This window comes from Zootoca vivipara, chromosome 5, assembly GCF_963506605.1.
Source record: "Zootoca vivipara chromosome 5, rZooViv1.1, whole genome shotgun sequence".
Classification (NCBI taxonomy): domain Eukaryota; kingdom Metazoa; phylum Chordata; class Lepidosauria; order Squamata; family Lacertidae; genus Zootoca; species Zootoca vivipara.
Genome location: NC_083280.1, coordinates 8,169,584 through 8,175,583, shown reverse-complemented (window position 1 = coordinate 8,175,583; position 6,000 = coordinate 8,169,584).

Genomic DNA, 6,000 nt, shown 5'->3' with positions numbered 1-6,000 from the left:
GAGCAGGAACATAAGAGCATAAGGAGAGAATGTTGGATCAGGCCAATGGCCCATCTGGAGGCGGTTGGAGGATGGATGGCGGCTAACAGATTGAGGTTGAATCCTGACAAGACAGAAGTACTGTTCGTGGGGGACAGGAGGCGGGCAGGTGTGGAGGATTCCCTGGTTCTGAACGGGGTAACTGTGCCCCTGAAAGACCAGGTGTGCAGCCTGGGAGTCATTTTGGACTCACAGCTGTCCATGGAAGTGCAGGTCAATTCTGTGTCCAGGGCAGCTGTCTATCAGCTCCATCTGGTACGCAGGCTGAGACCCTACCTGCCTGCAGACTGTCTAGCCAGAATGGTGCATGCTCTAGTTATCTCCCGCTTGGACTACTGCAATGCGCTCTACGTGGGGCTACCTTTGAAGGTGACTCGGAAACTACAACTAATCCAGAATGCAGCAGCTAGACTGGTGACTGGGAGCGGCCGCCGAGACCACATAACACCAGTCTTGAAAGATCCACATTGGCTCCCAGTACGTTTCCGAGCACAATTCAAAGTGTTGGTGCTGACCTTTAAAGCCCTAAATGGCCTCGGTCCAGTATACCTGAAGGAGCGTCTCCATCTCCATCATTCTGCCCGGACACTGAGGTCCAGCACCGAGGGCCTTCTGGCGGTTCCCTCGTTGTGAGAAGCCAAGTTGCAGGGAACTAGGCAGAGGGCCTTTTCGGTGGTGGCGCCTGCCCTGTGGAACGCCCTCCCAACAGATGTCAAAGAGGAAAACAACTACCAGACTTTTAGAAAACATCTGAAGGCAGCCCTGTTCAGGGAGGCTTTTAATGTTTAATAGATTATTGTGTTTTATTCATCTGTTGGAAGCCGCCCGGAGTGGCTGGGGAGACCCGGCCAGATGGGCGGGGTATAAATAATAATAATAAATTATTATTATTATTATTATTATTATTATTATTATTATTATTATTATGTCCAGCATCCTGTTCTCACAGTGGCCAGACAGATGCCTTTGGGGAACCCACAAGCCCAAGAGAACTCTCTCCTTCTGTGGTTTCCAGGAAAGGTATCCCTTTCCCTCCCTTCATGGAAAAAATAATTGCTGAGGGTAGGGTGAGAGGCAATAGATTAAAATCAGAGGAAGGTGCATTAAATGTTAGAGTCCCACAACATTTGGACTATGCTCTACTTGGAGCCCAACAAAATCTGGAGACCCACAGGTCCCCCTATCCCTGGATTAAAGAGTCTATGGATGCAGTGACATAGCACGGGTTGCCCGTGCCCGGGGCTGTGCGGAGGGTGTATGTGAGGAAGGGAAATGGATGGAGTATGCATATTCAACTGCCTAATGATGTCTGCGTCACCCAGGAGATCACAACTGCAGAGATAAGAAAAGAAGAGTCGCTCTGTTGTCTGGAGAGGTCACTTCCTGGTTCGTATGGAAAAGCCGTTTTTAACACTGCCCAGCAATGGAAGCATGCAGCTGTATTGTGGCAGCACTGGGTGTTGAAATTTTGCACCCCTAACAATTCTGTGCCTGCTGTAACTGCCCCATACCCCACTATGCTACACCACTGTATGGATTGCAACCTTGGCTCATAGAAGAATTCATCTGTGGATGGCCCCAATGTTGCTGTTCCTCCAGCCCAAGCAAACCCTTATGTGATTTGGCAATGGTTATGGCAGGACCCAAAAATGTCAGCCACAACATTTGACTTCTCTTCTTCTGCTGTCATACAGGCTATAAACTGGCAGCAGTGCCCTTCTGCATTCTGTAAACTCAAGCAGGCATCCTCTACACAAAAGAATAAATGTTCACCAATTCAAAATCAGAAAGCAGCCTTAAGAAACCAGTAAGGATTCATTTCAGCCTACCGGGACACTGTGTTGTCGATCTTCAGGATGACATCCTGGAGAGAAGCAACTTGAAAGGGAAACTCCAGTGTGAATCTGCTGAATCGCAACTCATCAAGTAAAATAAAAATTCTATTCTATTCATTGAGGTCCGAACTGAGACAATGGTTTCTCTGTCTCATTGCAGGCATTTATTGACTCAGCAATGCTCATTTCTGTTATCACCAATCCACTGCCTTGAAATGTCATTTTTGCATGTGTTTAAGTTCTAATTTGATTGTCAAAGCCTGTGCTTTTTGACTATTGTGCCCTTTAACTTCCCCTTTACACACACACACACACACACACAGAGAGAGAGAGAGAGAGAGAGAGAGAGAGAGAGAGAGAGAGAGAGAGAGAGAGAGAGAGAGGTGACAACTAAACATCACACTCTATGCAACTGAGTGCATCACAAAAGTTTATCCCATTATAAAATCTATCTTAATTTCAGGGGACAAGAAGACTCTGTTTTTTCAGTTCAAAATGTGGTCCCTGGTCAGTTGCCTGCCAGGGGATTGAATAAAATGAGAGGTCTTCCTCCGCCAACTGGGAGATCTATTAGAGCATTGGTAGCTAAAACATTGCCCTCCAGAAACTGCTGAACTCCAGCTCCCCTCAGCCCCAGCCAGCATGGCCAATGGTCAGAGCTGATGGGATTTGTGGGCCAATATTTGGAGGGTACCACATTGGCCATTCATACATTGATAAGATTTTAAATTCTGCCACATCCCAGCCCCCTATGTTTCCAAGTTCCCTTCCAGACTTGCATTGTACAATTTCTCCTAGTCTATTCGTTTTCCATACACATTGCTTGGCCGCACAACTGAATTTCAATAATCAGAGAAGCGCTAATTTCAAAGATGTTCCCATTCCCGTGTTATTTCAGAAAAGAGCAAATGAGGCAGGTTCACCTTTAAAAGTGAACCGGAACAAATTTCCCCCTCCCTTATCCCTACTTGGGAACCAGCCCTGTAGAATTCAGCAGTTCTTATTTCTGAGTAGACGTCCATACAATTGCACACTTAGCGCTTACCTGCAAGAGGCACCCATCATTTCTAGTGCAATACTGCCACCTTCTGGAGATTCTGTATGAATTACAAGACCCTAATGCAGTATCTTTGGAGAGTGGTGCTCATGGATGTCTTTTCATGCATGTTTCAGATCCCCCCCCCAAACTGTGCATTTGTGGGGAGGGGAGGCTTTATCCATCCATTCAGCAAAGAGGGTGTGTGTGCTTTAAAATGTCCAGGAGCTTTAAAATGTCATAACTCCCCTCTCTGGGAAGCGAAACTGTTATGGATAGGGAATCATGCGGGAATATGCAAACTTAGTGGGATATGGGGAGAAGTATTTCTCCTAGGAACACACATCCATTTCCATCACAGCTGTTTTCACAAAGGTTATTAGACTTTAGTTAATTAGATTAACAGAGAGAGAGAGAGAGAATGAGAATAGCAGGAAATGCTACGGTTGGTGCATAGCTGCCAAGTTTTCCCTTTTCTCGCGAGGAAGCCTATTCAGCATAAGGGAAAATCCCTTTAAAAAGGGGATAACTTGGCAGCTATGGGTTGGTGTAATTTTAGTCAGCAGATTAATCAACTAGAGTTTTGGTTAACTCATTGACTGGAGCCCATTTTAATTAGTGGGGCTGAGCTTTCAGGGCAAAATCGTATGTTTCTGAAGCAATCTCAGTTTGAAAGTTTTAAAACAGTGATTCCCAAACATTTCCAGGGCCATTGCTTGGCCTATCGCTCAACATCCCAAAACCCAAAGTGCTGCATCAACAAGCACAAAACAACCCCTCTACAGCGCCACAAATGATGTAACGCTGGAAAGTGTTGATCACTTCTCCTACCTGGGCAGCTATCTTTCCACAAGGGCCGACATTGATGCTGAAATCCAGCATCGCCTGAGCTCTGTGAGTGCATCTTTCTCCTGATTGAAGTGCAGAGTGTTTGAGGACCGGGACATTTGCAGGGAAACCAAAATGCTTGTTTACAAAGCTATTGTACTACCAACCTTACTGTATGCTTGTGAAACATGGATCACTTATGAACGCCATCTCCAACTCCTCCTCAGATTCCATCAACGGTGTCTCTGAAAATTTTTACACATCACTTGGGAAGGCAGGCGAAGTAATGTCAGTGTACTGGAAGAAGCAAAGACCACCAGGGTTGAAGCAATGATTCTTCAACATCAAGTTCGTTGAACTGGTCATGTTGTGCGGATGCCTGATTATCGTCTTCCAAAGCAACTGCTCTATTCCAAACTTTAAAATGGAAAGCGTAATGGTGGTGGTCAACAAAAGAGGTTTAAAGACACTCTCAAGGCAAATCTAAAGAAATGTAGTATAAACACTGACAGCAGGGAAACACTGGACTGTGAGCGCTGCAGTTGGAGAACAGCCTTTACCAAAGGTGTCGTGGGCTTTGAAGACGCTCAAACTCAGGATGAAAGGGAGAAACGCGCTAAGAGGAAGGCATGCTTGGCAAACCCTCACCATTATCAACTCCCACCCAGAAACCTACTGTACAGTATGTCCCCACTGTGGAAGGACGTGTGGATCCAGAATTGGCCTCCATAGTCACGGACTCACTGTTAAGACCATATTCATGGAAGACAATGTTACTTGGCTATGAGTGATTGCCAAAGAAGAAATAGCATTATTCAGAATAGTAGTTTGCATGACCCACTATGGAAGATAATAACACAATAAAATTCAATATAGTAGCAGATAATTGCACATTTATGCAAATCAATTTACAACCATTTAGTTTAATCGAGTAAAAAAAATGGATGAACTTGATACAGGGATACCAGCTTTTCAACCTCCGATAGTCATTTACATCTTCAGTGCACCCCACTGCAACCCACTTGACTCTTAGCAAAAAAGAAAAACCCACAGGTAATCCCAACCCCCCTCAGGGAGGTATTGGCCTTTTTGAGATCCACTGCTTTAAAGTGGAAAATAAACTCTTAAAATCAGCTCATGGGTTTATTAGTTATTTATTCCTCAAAACCTTTCTGCCACATGATTATAGAAAAGCCTGTAAAGAGTTAATTTTTTTAAAAAATTGAAATAATTAATAATTAATAAAAATATAATAATTATAATAATTAATAAAGAGAAGTCTAAAGTGACTTCAAACATTTTAAAATAATTCATCAGTAAAAGATATTCAAATATGTCAGCATCTGGACAGCCCTTGCATACTTCCTTAGCGGACCCCCCCTACCATCACCCTTGGCAATTTGGAACATGATTTATCACAGAATCATAGAATTGTAGAGCTGGAAGGTACCCCCGAGGGTCATCTAGTCCAACCCCCTGCAATGCAGGAATCTCAGCTGAAGCATCCATGGCAGATGGCCGCCCAACCTCTGCTTAAAAACCTCCAAGGAAGGAGAGTCCACCACCTCCCGAGAGAGACCGTTTCCCTGTCAAACAGCTCTTACTGTCAGAAAGTCCAGGTTGCAGCCTCCAAAACAGGAGAAAACAAGCTTGCTCCATCCTTCACCTGAAAGGTATTTGAAAACGGCTATCCTATCTCCTCTGGTTTCTAATCAGCAGAGAGACCTAGAAGGGCTGTAGCTCAGGGGTTGTGCACCTGCCTTGCATGCAGAAGGTCCCAAGTTCAAAACCTGGCATCTCCAAATAGGGCCGGGAGAGGACCCAGTCTGACATCCTGAAGAGCCCCTGCACATCAACGCCAGTAATATTGACCTAGATATTACTATCAGAATTGGGACTTCTAAAGTCAATGGTTTCTATATAGAAAGCACGGTGAGGAGGAAGGGCAGGGTCCACCATAACCCAGAGCTCAGGTGCTCAAAAGTAGAAAGGATCCTTTGCCAACCTCATGCCTTCCAGATGTTCTGGACTACAATACCTATCAGCCCAAGACAGAACGGCTGTCAGGAGGGCATGAGATTGGCCATGTCTGCTTCATAGTACCTTAGTTCTCAAACTTAATCCATTCTGGAAGTCCGTTCCAAAACCAAAGCGTTCCAAAACCATGGCGCACTTTCCCATAGAAAGTAATGCAAAAACGGATTAATCCATTCCAGACTTTTAAAAACAGCAATTTAACATGAATTTTATTATCTAATGAGA